The 15000-nt window shown below is 43.7% G+C and overlaps 1 protein-coding gene across 2 annotated transcripts in view; it reads left to right on the forward strand.

The window, feature by feature from the left end:
• The window catches only part of LOC127005352 (metabotropic glutamate receptor-like), a gene marked incomplete in the record, with an annotated part of 158291 nt that overhangs the window by 29160 nt on the left and 114131 nt on the right, over positions 1–15000 (forward strand).

The raw sequence follows: 15000 nt of genomic DNA on the forward strand, positions 1-15000 counted from the left end.
TCTCCTCTTCCCCCTCCTCCGCCTCTTGCTCCTCCTCCTCCTCCTCCTCCTCCACCTCCTCCTACTACTACTACTACTACTACTACTATTTATTTTATATTATTTTCTGCTTCTGCTGATTCTACTACCCTTCTCCTCTCTCTCTCTACCTCCACTCCTCCTCCTGCTCCTCCTCCTCCTCCTCCTACTACTACTACTACAATTTATTTTATATTATTTTCTGCTTCTGCTGTTTCTACTACCCTTCTCCTCTCTCTCTCTACCTCCACTCCTCCTCCTCCTCCTCCTCCTCCCCTCCTCCCCCCAGCCTTCCCTCACTTCTCCCTTACCTCACTCGCCTGTGCCTTGTAAATTCCAGGTAAGGGGACAGGGGAGGGAAGGGAGGGGAAGGGGACTGGGGGGAAGGGGAGTAAAGGTGGCCTGTGTTAGGTACGCGTCTCTCTCTCTCTCTCTCTCTCTCTCTCTCTCTCTCTCTCTCTCTCTCTCTCTCTCTCTCTCTCTCTCTCTCTCTCTCTCTCTCTCTCTCTCTCTCTCTCTCTCTCTCTCTCTCTCTCTCTCTCTCTCTCTCTCTGTTCCCTTTAATTCTGCTCTCACATTCTGCAGTCTTTTAATTTCGTTTTCTATTCCTATTTTGTGCCATTACTCCTCCTCCTCCTCCTCCTCCTCCTCCTCCTCTTCCTCCTCCTCCTCCTCCTCCTCCTCCTACTACTACTACTACTACTACTACTACCGGTACTACTACTACTAAATTCTGTAGGTATGAATATTGGTATTAATTAAGTATTGGTGTTAGGTTAGGAAGGTGTATTTGCAAGTAGGAATATTTGAAGGTAAATATACGTACAGGTGTGTATGCCTCTGAATTCTACAGGCATGTTTATCCGTATGTATTATGTATGAAGAAAGGAGTATTTGAAGGTAGATGTATGTATAGGTATGGATCTTTAGGTACATATAATTCTTTAGTTGTATGATATGTGTGTATGCCGGCAGATATACGCTTCGGCAGGTCTGTATAGGTGTGTGTTTGTCTGTAGGTCTGTTAGTTGTATGATATGTATGTTTGCAAGCAGGTATATGTATAGGCAGGTAAGTATACAGGTGTGTATTTGTCTATATGTCTGTTAGTTGTATGGTGCGTATGTTTCCAGGAAGTTATATGTATAGGTTAGGTTAGGTTAGGTTTGGATAGGTTAGGTTAGGTTAGGCTAGGTTAGGATAGGTTAGGTTAGGATAGGTTAGGATAGGTTAGGTTAGGATACGTTAGGATAGGTTAGGTTAGGATAGGTTAGGTTGGGATAGGTTAGGTTAGGATAGGTTAGGTTGGGATGGGTTGGGTTGGGATGGGTTGGGTTGGGATGGGTTGGGTTGGGTTGGGATGGGTTGGGATGGGTTGGGTTGGGTTGGGTTGGGATGGGTTGGGTTGGGATGGGTTGGGTTGGGATGGGTTGGGATGGGTTGGGATGGGTTGGGAGGGTATGTAATGGGATGTATTGGATTTGGTTGGGTTGGGTTGGGATGGGATGGGTTGGGTTGGGATGGGTTGGGATGGGTTGGGTTGGGATGGGTTGGGTTGGGGGTTGGGATGGGTTGGGATGGGTTGGGATGGGTTGGGTTGGGTTGGGATGGGTTGGGTTGGGTTAGGTTAGGATAGGTTAGAATAGGTTAGGTTAGGTTATATTAGGTGTATAGGCAGGTTTGTATAGGTGTGTGTCTGTCTGTATGTCTGTGAGTGTTTAGGTTTGTGTTTGTTTGTGTGTGGGTGTCTGGATAGGGAGGTCAAAGCGTCTGTAGACAGTTTGTGAGGACAGCTACGTTAGTTTGGGCACGTGTTTAGACGAAGGTGTGTGTGGTCTCTCTCTCTCTCTCTCTCTCTCTCTCTCTCTCTCTCTCTCTCTCTCTCTCTCTCTCTCTCTCTCTCTCTCTCTCTCTCTCTCTCTCTCTCTCTCTCTCTCTCTCTCTCTCTCTCTCTCTCTCTCTCTCTCTCTCTCTCTCTCTCTCTCTCTCTCTCTCTCTCTCTCTCTCTCTCTCTCTCTCTCTCTCTCTCTCTCTCTCTCTCTCTCTCACCAAGCGTAATTCTCTTTTCGTATTTCACTTTAATCTATTCTTTTTATCTTTCCCTCCCTCCCTTCCTGCCTTTTTCTTTATTTCTTATCTCCCTTTCGTTATTCTTTTCCCCCCTGTCTCTTCTCTTATTTGCCATTCTCTCTCTTTCTTTCCCTCTCTCTTCCATCTTTTCTCTTTCTCTCCCTCCTTTCCTCCTTCTTCATTCCCTCCACACTCCTCCCTAGCTGCCTTCTTCACCCCTTCCGAACTTCTTTCCTCAATCCCTCCTTCCCTTCCCTCCTTCCCTTCCCTCCCTCCGTACCTCCACACGGGAGAGAAAAAAATCTTCCCTCCCACCGGTGGCCGCTAATGGCTGTCTCTATTATGAATGGAGAAAATTTTGCTGGGGACATTGTAAGGTCTCTCTCTCTCACGGGGGAGTGTTTAATGTGTGTGTGTGTGTGTGTGTGTGTGTGTGTGTGTGAGAGAGAGAGAGAGAGAGTTTAATGTTTGTGTGTGTGTGTGTGTGTGTGTGTGTGTGTGTAATCAGTCGGTCATAACCCAGAAAAAGATAAAAGGGTAAACAGTTTATCTCCCATACACGGTGCCGGAGAGAGAGAGAGAGGAAAGGGGAGCAGGGAAGAAAGTGTTAAAACGGAAGGGGAGGAAAGAGACAGGAAGTAGATACAAAGTGAGGAAGGAGATATTGTAGGGAGGAAGAGAAGAAGCAGAAGAGAATGAAGAGACAGAAAGAGGAAAATAGAATGATGAAGAGAAGGAGGTGAAAGAGGGGGAGGAGGGGAGGAGGGATGGAGAGGGGAGGGAGGGAGAGGAGGGATGAGGAAGTGGATGAGGGGAATGAAGATGAGAGAGAGAGAGAGAGAGAGAGAGAACTGAATAAAAATAAATAAAAAAAAATCATAAAAGCCAGAATTCCTTGGCACTCGATGTGTTTGTCTCTCTCTCTCTCTCTCTCTCTCTCTCTCTCTCTCTCTCTCTCTCTCTCTCTCTCTCTATTATTAATGCCATTTTTACACTATTGTTGGTTTTTAAGAGGGAATTTTGCAGGTTAAAGGTGCTCTCTCTCTCTCTCTCTCTCTCTCTCTCTCTCTCTCTCTCTCTCTCTCTCTCTCTCTCTCTCTCTCTCTCTTATAAGCATATTATCTTCAAGAGGACGTTGGAGAGGGAGGGTAAAGGGAGAGAGAGAAAAAAGTATGAGTGGGAGTGTTTTATTGGATATGCCCTCTCTCTCTCTCTCTCTCTCTCTCTCTCTCTCTCTCCATATGCCTACCCTCCTATTTCTTTATCCATATACCTCTCTCTCTCTCTCTCTCTCTCTCTCTCTCTCTCTCTCTCTCTCTCTCTCTCTCTCTCTCACACACACCCCCACACCCCCACACACACACACAGTCGTGATATAAACAAATCGTTCCTCTAAGCTGACTTTATATCAAGGATTGAGACACTTCATTACCGTATTTGTCAAACGGTGTGTGTGTGTGTGTTTGAGAGAGAGAGAGAGAGAGAGAGAGAGAGAGAGAGAGAGAATTCTTGTATAATCCTTCACTTTCAAAACGGGCACTTTTTTTTTCACTCATGTTTTATAATTATACGCTTTAAAAACACCACCACACATACTCTCTCTCTCTCTCTCTCTCTCTCTCTCTCTCTCTCTCTCTCTCTCTCTCTCTCTCTCTCTCTCTCTCTCTCTCTCTCTCTCTCTCTCTCTCACACACACACACACACACACATACACACATACACACACAGGCCCACAGGTTCCATTATCTTTATTGTTCCCTCCAGCTACCGATTATTTCAGCTGTGGAGGGGGGTGGAGTAGGGGGAGGGGCAGGGAGAGGGAAGTGTGAAGGTTGAGTGGAGAGATGGAGGAGGAGAGTGGAGTGAAGATTGAGAAAAGGGAGAGTATAGGGTGGACGCAATGTGTAGTAGAGTGAGGGAGGGAGAGGAGTCAGGGAGGAAGGAGGGAAGGGAGGGAGAGGAAGTATTGAAGGGAGGGAGGAAAGGTTTGAGGGAAGCATAGTGAAGGAAGGGAGCAGGGATGGAGTATTCGTATTCGGTATTCGTATTCGAATACAGTCGCATACCGTATTCGGGTGTATTCGAATAAATATTGATACAATGAAAGCATTCTCATTCGTATTCGAATAGAAGGGGAAAGTATTTATATTCTGCGAATAATCTGACGAATACTTCAAAATTTATTATCAGAAATAACAGCCGCTGTTCCTTACAAGTCCAGCCTCCTGCTGGGCGGACGTGTAATGGTCGGGTATAGTACAGGGTTCGCAGACTGTGGCAGCGCGGCTGGACCTCATTTTACTGTTGCATAACTTCAGAACAGTTCTACACCCAGTTACGTCGAGAAGGTATTTTTCAATGAAATGTATTCTTTAATGTATTCATTAATACTTTCAAAAAGTATTCGAATGAAAACCATTTAAGTGTATTCGAATTCGTATTCGTTTTCGTTAGAAGTTGAAGTATTAGTATTCGAATACACAATTTTTGTTATCACTCTATTCCTGGAAGGGAAGGAAGGAAGGAAGGATGGAAGAATAGGTGAGCGAGAAAGGGAGAAATGAAAGTTGGAGGTAAAGGGAAGAGGTACAGGGAAGGGAAGGTTTATATGAGGGAGAGTAAGGTAGCGAGGATACAGGAAGAGAACGGTGAAGGAGGAAGAAATGAAAGCTGGGGCCGAGGGAGAGAGCTAGGGAGCAAAGATTTGGAGAGAGAAGGAGGTAAAGAAAAGGGAAGAGAGAGAGAGAGAAGGGGACTGTCCAGCTTACCAGTATAATATGAACATTTTTTATGCAGATATTTGTATTCTCTCTCTCTCTCTCTCTCTCTCTCTCTCTCTCTCTCTCTCTCTCTCTCTCTCTCTCTCTCTCTCTCTCTCAATATTCTCCCCTCTCCCTCCCCTCCCCCGCTCCCTCCCTTTCATCCACCCTTCTGTACCTTCCTCCACTCCCTTCCTTCCCTTCTTCGTATGCTCCTTCCCTCCCCCTGCCTTCCCTTCCTCGATCCACCCTTTCCCTCCTCTTCTTCCCTCCCTCCCTCCCTCCCTCTCCATACATTACATATATGCTTTGGAGATGAAAATTACTTAAGCCCAGAATATTTTCCCTAAAGACTCTCTCTCTCTCTCTCTCTCTCTCTCTCTCTCTCTCTCTCTCTCTCTCTCTCTCTCTCTCTCTCTCTCTCTCTCTCTCTCTCTCTCTCTCTCTCTCTCTCTCTCTCTCTCTCTCTCTCTCTCTCTCTCTCTCTCTCTCTATCGACTTATCTATCTATATATCTTTCTGTTTTTACAAAACGGAGCAAAAGTGAAGTTTGAGAGAGAGAGAGAAGAGAAGAGTTTAAAAGTAGAAGAGAGGGAGGCGAGAAGACAGGGATACGAGAGAGAGAAAGAGAAAGAGAGAATGGCATATAAGAGAAGAGAGAGAAAGGAAGAGAAAGAATAACGGAAGGGAGAGAAGAAGGGAAGGAGGGAGAGAAAGATAAAAGGAGAAGAATAAAGAGAAATTAGAAAAGAGAATTACGCTTGGTATGAAAGAGAGAGAGAGAGAGACCAGCAAGAAAAAAGAGAAAACGAAGAGGAATAATAAGATAAAGGAGTAGAGAAGAGACTGATAAACTTGTAAATATGGAGAATGGAGGAAAAAGAAACCAGGAAAAAGAGGAAAAAGAAATAGATAAACCAGTAGATAGATAAAAGGGAGGAAAATATTAAGGAAAAAAAGAAGGAAAATAAAAGGAAAAAAGATAAATAATAGAACTGAGGAGGAGGAAAATTGATTGGAGGAAAGAGAAAAAGATAGAGAAAAGGAAAATATAAGAGAGAGAGAGTGGCGGCTTAACAGGCTTCTACAACAACGTTAATGACTGTGTGTGTGTGTGTGTGTGTGTGTGTGTGTGTGTGTGACCTCTCCCTCCTTTTTTCGTTTTCCTCCCTTTCTTTCTCTCCTTCCTCTCTCTCTCTCTCTCTCTCTCTCCTTTATTCCATATTTCATTAAGTTTGTCAACCTCATTTTTTTCTCTTCCTCTCTCCCTTGATTACTTCTCCCTCCTTGTCACTCCCTCCTCCTCCATCTATTACTCTCTCTCCCTCTCCGTTCTTCCTTCTCCCCTCCCCCCCCTTCCTCCCTCTCCCTCATTTTGTATATATATTTTCTGAGACTTGATGTGGAAAAATTTTGTGGATTAAAAACGCCACAGAGAGAGAGAGGAAATGAGGTTGAAAGAGGGATGTAGAAAGCAAGATAAATTGAGATAGACAGAAGTGCTTTGAGTTAAATGGAGGAGGAAGAGGAACAAGGGGAAGAGAAGGAGGAAAGGAAGAAAACTGAAGAGAACAAAGGAGGAAATGAGGGACGATGAAGGAGAGAGAGAGAGAGAGAGTAAAAAAGATGAAGATGTATAGGAAAGTAATGGAATATGATAGAGTATAACTTTTTTTCCTCTCTCTCTCTCTCTCACTCTCTCTCTCTCTCTCTCTCTCTACCTATATTTTCATCCCCTCTCTCCCTAACCCTCCCTCCCTCTCCCTTCCTTCCTTCCTCTCCCACCTTTCCTTCCTCTACCCCTCTCCCTCCCTTCCTCTCCCTCTCTCACTCCCTTCCTCTCCCTCCTTCCCTCTCTCCCTCCGTCCTGTATTCACTCATTCCAGGACTGACAGTTTCGGGCAGCGGTTTCTCCCTTCCGCTTGCAATCTTCTGATGGTGCGAGAGAGAGAGAATTATGGCTTTACAGAAACATAACTGCTCATAAAAAAATTGGAAAGAATAATGAGGGAACGAAGGAAGGAACAGGAGGGAAAGATGGAAGAAAGAAAAAAATACGAAAAAAGGAAGAAGGGTTGAAGGTATAATGAAATAAGGGAAAGAAAGCAAACGAAGTATATTAAAGAAAGAATTAACAGATGGATAGATAAATAGATAATATAAAATATATGAATACACACACACACACACACACACACACACACACAAACACACAGGGAGAGAGGGAGGGAGTGAGGGAGGCAAGGAAGGTTTCAGGTTAGCAGTTCTGATTATAAACTTTTAATTGCGTAAATGTTGGCAGGTGTGTGTGTGTGTGTGTGTGTGTGTGTGTGTGTGTGTGTGTGTGTGTGTGTGTGTGTGTATTTGTTTGTACACAGAAATATCCCTCTTCCCACCTACTCTCTCTCTCTCTCTCTCTCTCTCTCTCTCTCTCTCTCTCTCTCTCTCTCTCTCTCTCTCTCTCTCTCTCTCTCTCTCTCTCTCTCTCTCTCTCTCTCTCTCTCTCACTGTCGCCTTTTCTCTCCTCTTTTCCTCCTTTCCTCTCCCACCTCTAACCCCAGACCACACCCTCTCTCTCTCTCTCTCTCTCTCTCTCTCTCTCTCTCTCTCTCTCTCTCTCTCTCTCTCTCTCTCTCTCTCTCTCTCTCTCTCTCTCTTGTGGTTCTCTTTCAATTTCCTTAAAAGCGAAGAATCTTTTCATTGCAGGTGGCATTTATTCTCTCTCTCTCTCTCTCTCTCTCTCTCTCTCTCTCTCTCTCTCTCTCTCTCTCTCTCTCTCTCTCTCTCTCTCTCTCTCTCTCTCTCTCTCTCTCTCTCTCTCTCTCTCTCTCTCTCTCTCTCTCTCTCTCTCTCTCTCTCTCTCTCTCTCTCTTCTTCCTCCTCTTCACTTTCCTCCAAAAATTTCTTTCCTCAACCTTACACTTTCTCTCCGTCCGGCTTTTTTCCCCTCACATTTTCTTCCCCCTAAGTTATTTTCCCTCATAAAACTTTCACGCATGATTTCTTATTTTCCTCGGCAACCATTTTTCCTCATTACTATTTTTCGCATTATTTCGATTTTTTGTTATTTTTCTCGGCAACCATTTTTTCTCATTGCTATTTTTCGCTTTATTTCCATTTTTTGTTATTTTCCTCGGCAACCATCTTTCTCAATACTATTTTTCGCTTTATTTCGATGTTTTTGTTATTTTCCTCGGCAACCATCTTTCTCAATACTATTTTTCGCTTTATTTCCATTTTTTGTTATTTTCCTCGGCAACCATTTTTCCTCCTTACTATTTTTCGCTTTATTTCGATGTTTTTGTTATTTTCCTCGGCAACCATTTTTTCTCATTACTATTTTTCGCTTTATTTCGATTTTTTGTTATTTTCCTCAACAACCATTTTTTCTCATTGCTAATTTTCACTTTATTTCGATTTTTTGTTATTTTCCCACGCATGATTTTCTTTTTCCTCCAGCTTTTTTTTCTATTACTTCATTCGTCTTATATCCACTTTGTTCTTTTCCACACAACCCATACACGCCTTTTTTTTCCTTCTTGCGATTGTCTTCATTTCCTTTCACTGTGCTTTATTTAATCTGTGCAATCATTCGTCTACCATTTCTCTTATTTTTTACTGTAATCTCCCTCAGTTACGTAATTCCCATATTTTCTAACTTGTATTGACGACCACTATTGCACTCCTAAGCCTACAAATATATCGGGCTCCCATTACGACTATTTTCTAAGACCACAGCGAAGATTAACTGGGTTTTTTCAAGCTCTGTCAAATATATGAGCTTTGGTATTGTCAGACGCCTCCGCCCCTCACATAAGGCCGAAAAGGAGATCAATCGGGTTTTAATGAGTGTTTTTTTTAAAGTTCACGGTACAGAAGAAGGGTCAAACTACAACCAGGGTCATAAAACTAACCCTGGAAATCCCCAAAACTCCTACAAAAGCCTTGTCAAATATATAATCTTGGTCACGGAAATGTTCAAGAATATGACTCGATCTCTCCACATGACAACTCATACAAAACCTTCCCTTCCTCGCTCTCTCTCTCTTCTCCCTTCGTTTCCTGCCCCTACCTCTTACATTGTCTCCCTCTCCTCTCTCCTCCCTTCCCCTACTCTCTGCCGCAAACTCCTACGAAAGCCTAGTCAAATATAATATCCTGGGCACCGAAATGTTTAAGAATATATGATCCTCAATCTCAACCACATGACAACTACAAAACCTTCACTCCCTCTCTCCTCCCTCCCCTCCCCACCTCTCTGCCCCAAACTCCTACGAAAGCCTAGTCAAATATATTATCTTAGCTACCAAGAATGTGACCCTCAATCTCTCCACATGACATCTACAAAACCTTCACTCCCTCTTTCCTCCCTTCGCTTCCTGCCTCTACCCCTTACATTGTCTCCCTTTCCTCTCTCCCTCCCTCCCTCCCTTGCGACCTTTGTTCCCCGTGGATGGCTTGGGGGCCACTCAGCCAGCATACATAAACACCAGCCAGCGAGCATAGGCCCTTTGAGGCGCCTCTGTCTCTATCAGCTGAGAGAGAGAGAGAGAGAGAGAGAGAGGATACAGAAAAAAATAAGGGTCTGGGAATAAGAAGAGGAAAGGGTTGTAAAAAAAAGAGGAGGAAGAGGAAAGAGAAAGGAGAAGGATTAAGAAAAATAGAGTCTGGGAAAGAAGAAAAGGAAAGGGTTATTAAAACATAAGGAGAAAAAAGAATATAAAAAAGCAATAGAAGCACACACACACACACACACACACACACACACACACACACACACACACACACACACACACACACACACTTGTTAGCATAGCGTGTCTTGCCTCTGTCTGTTATAATGAATCTAAATGAATGACCTTCCTTGACCCCAGTGAGAGCGAGAACATTATAACAGGACACCAGGGAGCTATACGGAACTCAAACTCTTAGCAACATGCCCTTTACTGGCCTTTGCTTCCCTTTTCGTCTTCCTTCTCTTCCTCTTACTCTTCATCTTCCTCTTCCTCCTTCTTCACCAACTCCTCTTAAATCCTTCTTTCTTTCCTTTTCCTTCTTTTTCATTTATTACGTTCTCTCCCATAATTCGTTTGCCATATATACGCCGGCTTTCTCATCTCCTCCTCTTCCTCCTCCTCCTCCTCCTCCTCTTCCTCTTCCTCCTCGGCATACACAATGAGTGGTTTACTAGAGGGAGACGCAAATATTTAGAGCGGGCAGGTGACTCTCTCTCTCTCTCTCTCTCTCTCTCTCTCTCTCTCTCTCTCTCTCTCTCTCTCTCTGCGTGTGTGTGTGTGTGTGTGTGTGAGTCGTAAGTCGTTTATCAGCATTTCTATATTTGTCCCTAGAATAAATAGAGAGAGAGAGAGAGAGAGAGAGAGAGAGAACACCATTTTTAAAGTTAATGTATAGGGTGTGTCTTTATTTCATATTTTGTTTTTGATATTGGATTTACAGAGAGAGAGAGGGGAGGAACCAATTTGCATTTGACCGAACTAGGCCGAGCTCTCTCTCTCTCTCTCTCTCTCTCTCTCTCTCTCTCTCTCTCTCTCCTTCCCGGTAATAAATAAATATCTTGAGGCGGAACCAAGATATTACTGTGAGCCGAATGGAAGGAGGAGGAGGAGGAGGAGGAGGAATACATAGGAAGAACAGACACCAGAAGACCTATCGGTCTATGGCGAGGGTGTCTGTTTACTACCGCTACTACTAGTAATCTACGTGTGATAGAACAGGACAGAATAGATGAAGGCTCCTCCCCATCCACCTCTCCCTCCGGCAACGTGCCGGCAGGAAATAGTTAGAAGAGAACACCATGTACCTTTAAGGAAGAAAGGGACATGGAAATTTTACAGTAAAGAGGGAAATAAGAGGAAATTACTACCCTTAACTAACACTACTGGTAACCTAAGCTGTGGGGGGAAAATGACTTCATTACATAAGAACATAAGAACATGGAAACACAGGGAGGCTGGAAGAGGCGGAGTGGCCTACACCGGGCAGCCCCAGAATCCCCCCTAATACTCACGATGGGTGAGGTGTAGTTTCAGGGGCACAGGTGGAGGGTTGTTCCTCGTTTTACCGGCGGTACAAGGCACGCACCAGTAACCTGTCACCTTACTGCACTCACACCTCACTCGATCTGTCATGCGGACATAAACTGTTGCTTTACTCTATTGTTAACTTACGCTACTTGCAATCTAGGTTGTGGGGGAGAATAATATGGATTTAGGTTGAAGTCTTGCTGCAATCTGTCTGAAAACATGCGAAGAAGGGTCAGTATAATCTTATATCCGTGAAGTACTTATCCAATAAAGATTTGAAGCTATTGATACTCTGTGCGCTAACTACTAACGGTGGGAGCCTATTCCAGTGATCGACGACTCTATTATTGAAAAAACTTCTGCGCACCAATGTGTTACATCGGTTTCCCTTTAATATAACTTCATACCGTTGCTGCGTGTTATTGTGTTGGTGTCTCTCTGAAATAGACTATCTGGGTTAATGTTGTCGAAACCATTAAGGATTTTGAAAACTTCAATTAAGTCCCCTCTTATCCTTCGCTTTTTTAGGGAAAACATGTGTAAACGCTTTAAACGCTCGTCATATGTCAAGTTTCGGAGCGCTGGAATTTGTTTGGTTGCTCGTCGCTGTATCTTTTCTAGCAAAACTTAATCTTTGATAAAGTTCGGTGACCAGAACTGAACGGCGTATTCTAGGTGTGGTCTTACAAATGCTAAATATAATCTCTTCATAAGTTCGGGTGATTTAAAATCAAAGTTTCTTGAGATTAATTACTGATAATGACACCAAGATCTTTTTCTTGTTTTACTTCGCTGAGCTCATGTCCTTGAATCTGATATTTAAAGTTAGAATTTTTTTCACTTATGTGCATTACTTTACATTTATCTACGTTAAAACTCATTTGCCATTTTTCGCTCCAGTCGGCAAGTCTTATTAAGTCTGATTGAATATTCTCGCAACTTTGACTGTTCATTACCGTACCTCCTAATTTGGTGTCGTTGGCGAATTTGGCTACTTTTGATAGGATATCAGTTTCTAAGTCGTTCACGTAAATTTTGAATAGTGTTGGCCCCAGGACCGAACCTTGGGGCACGCCACTGGTGACGGGTTGCCAATCCGATGCTTCACCATTAAGAACTACACGTTGTTCTCTGTTGGTGAGCCAGTCGTGAATCCACGCACATAGATGATCGTTAATACCGTGGGAACGCAGTTTTGAAATAAGCCTAACGTGAGGAACTTTATCAAACGCTTTCTGAAAATCTAAGTAAATTACGTCATATGGGCTTCGGGCGTCCCAACATGTATAAACATCGTTGAAAATGGTTAATAGGTTGGTAAGGCAAGACCGATTACTACGAAATCCATGCTGACTATCAGTTATCAAATCATTTGTTTCAAGGAAAGTGATCATTTTATCCCTGATTATTTTTTCGAATAGTTTAATTAGGACAGACGTAAGGCTGATGGGACGATAATTACTGGCTTGTTTTTTATCTCCTTTTTTAAAGATCGGGGTAATATTGGCCTTTTTCCACTCGAGAGGCACACTGGCTTGTGCTAATGACTTGTTGAATAATAATGTTATGGGTAATTTTAGCTCTTGACTACATTCTCTCAACACGCTAGGAGATAAATTGTCGGGGCCCGGAGATTTATTTGGATCTATTTTCTGCAGGTACGCACGCACTTTGCTGATATCAATTTCGGTCAATGCAAGCTTATGTTCTTCAGGGCCTTGAAAAATTTTCTTCGGGGCAGGAATCGATGTCATGTTCTCTTTTGTAAATACACTACTATAGGTTGAATTTAGGACCGACGCCATGCCTTTATCATCACTAATCGTATTGCCACTTAATAGTAGTGGGCCGATATTATTTTTAACATTTTTTTTGTTTCTTATGTAACTGAAAAATAACCTGGGATTTTTCTTAGCATCGAGTGATATTTTCATCTCATATTCGCGTTTCTGTTTTCTGATTTTCCTTTCACACTCTCTCTTGACATTGATGTAATTAGTATGACCCTGTGAATTATGTGACAACTTATATTGCTTATACACTTTTCTTTTTTCGACGATGATTTTTTGTAGGTAATTATTCATCCACAACGGTTTTTGATTATCAGTCCTTCGTGGCTTGAGTGGAATGAATTTATTTACACTCGCAGTGATTTATGCAGTAAAACGATTATACATTTCTTGAACGCTGACGTTGTTGAGACGTTGTTGAGTTGAGGAGGAGGTGGAGGAGGAGGTGGAGGAGGAGGATAGGAAATAAAGAAGGAGAGAAACAAGCAGACAGTATCGGAGAGATCATGTTCCGTCTCTTCATTCTTTAAAGGGATTTCTGTGCTCGCTGCGCCCTTACACACACACACACACACACACGACCCATACCGTAACACACACACACACACAACTACCCCCCCATTACACACACACACACACACACACACACACACACACACACACACACACAACTACCCCCCCCATTACACACACACACACACACACACACACACACACACACACACACGTCTTTGTCTTTGCAAGGCCTATGACGAGAGTGCAGGGTAAAAATAATCTCTGACAGCAGCTCTTTGTCAACAGTCGTCTGCGGCGGCGCCAATCAGCTGACGAGCGTGTCTTACTCTGTCTAGAGGGGGAGAGGGAGGGAGGGGGAGGCGGGTGACGGGAGGTCCTAGGATTGGTTTTATACTTGGTAGACTCTTCCGCCCCTCACATCAACTATTTCCAAAGGCCGAAAAGGAGATGAATCGTGTTTTCATGAGTATTTCTCACGTTCATGGTACAGAAGAAGATTCAGACTACCACCAGGGTCATCACACTACTCCTGGAAAAGCCCACAATGCCTAATGAAGCCTTGTCAAATATGTGTGTGCTTGGGCGCCGAAGCATTTTATAATTTGGCTCTAGCTTCGGGTTACATTCTTCGGCGCCCAAGCTCACATATATAAAAAAGCTTTAGCAGAAGTTGTGGGCACTTCCAGAGGCAGATTAATGACCCTGGTGGTAGTTTGACCCTTCTTCTTTACCCCGAACCTAAAAAACACACTCATGGGAACCAGATTGATCGACATTATGGCCTTTGGAAATAGTTAATGTGGGAGGTGGAAGCGTCTGAAAATGCCGCCCCAGGATTTGATGTGGGCGTGGGCGTGGGCGTTTGAGGGGCGTTGTCTCATTCCGTAGCGGGGAACTTGCAACTTTTATTTTTCCGGTTTAAATCCCCGGCTGGGCTTCCTAACGAGTGACATTCTTAAGCTGTCCACCGCATGCATGGGACGCTTAGATTCTCCTGGCATTCCTGTGCTTTGAAATGACCACCTCTAAATTCTTCTCTCTCTCTCTCTCTCTCTCTCTCTCTCTCTCTCTCTCTCTCTCTCTCTCTCTCTCTCTCTCTCTCTCAGATGAATAATAGAAGGAAGAGAAAAAAAAACAAGCAAAGAGAACCAAGAACAAGGAGAGCGAGGCGGAGGAGGGAGCAGTAGGCTAAAGAGGAGGAGGAGGAGGAGAAGCAGGCACGTGGACTTGTTGGGAGAGAATATGGAGAAAGAGGAGAAGGAAGAGGATAGAGAGAAGAAAGAGGAGGAGGAGGAGGAGGAGGAGGAGGGGCTGTTGGGAGAGAGAATGGAGAAAAGAGAAGAGGAAAAGAAAGAGAAAGGAGGAGGAGGAGGAGGAGGAGGACTCAGCTGGAATATTCCTTACGAGTGGAGTATTTTTTCCTTCCTTCCTCCAGTTTTTTCCTCCGTCAATTCCAGGTGTTTTGAATTTTTTTCCTCCTCCATTCTCTGTCTTTATCTGCACTGGCCACATTTCTCCTCCTCCTCCTCCTCCTCTTTTCTCAATCAACCGAGAGAATGAAAACATTACGAAAGAATCCACGAATTGCGGTTAGCACACACACACACACACACACACACACACACACACACACACACACATTAATGGACTAAGCTTCCCAATCTTCGCATTTGCAATTATGGATTAAATGTCACGTCTTAATCGATACTATCTCTCTCTCTCTCTCTCTCTCTCTCTCTCTCTCTCTCTCTCTCTCTCTCTCTCTCTCTCTCTCTCTCTCGCCCGTTACGTGATTTTATTTTA

This window comes from Eriocheir sinensis, chromosome 30, assembly GCF_024679095.1.
Source record: "Eriocheir sinensis breed Jianghai 21 chromosome 30, ASM2467909v1, whole genome shotgun sequence".
NCBI classification, from domain to species: domain Eukaryota; kingdom Metazoa; phylum Arthropoda; class Malacostraca; order Decapoda; family Varunidae; genus Eriocheir; species Eriocheir sinensis.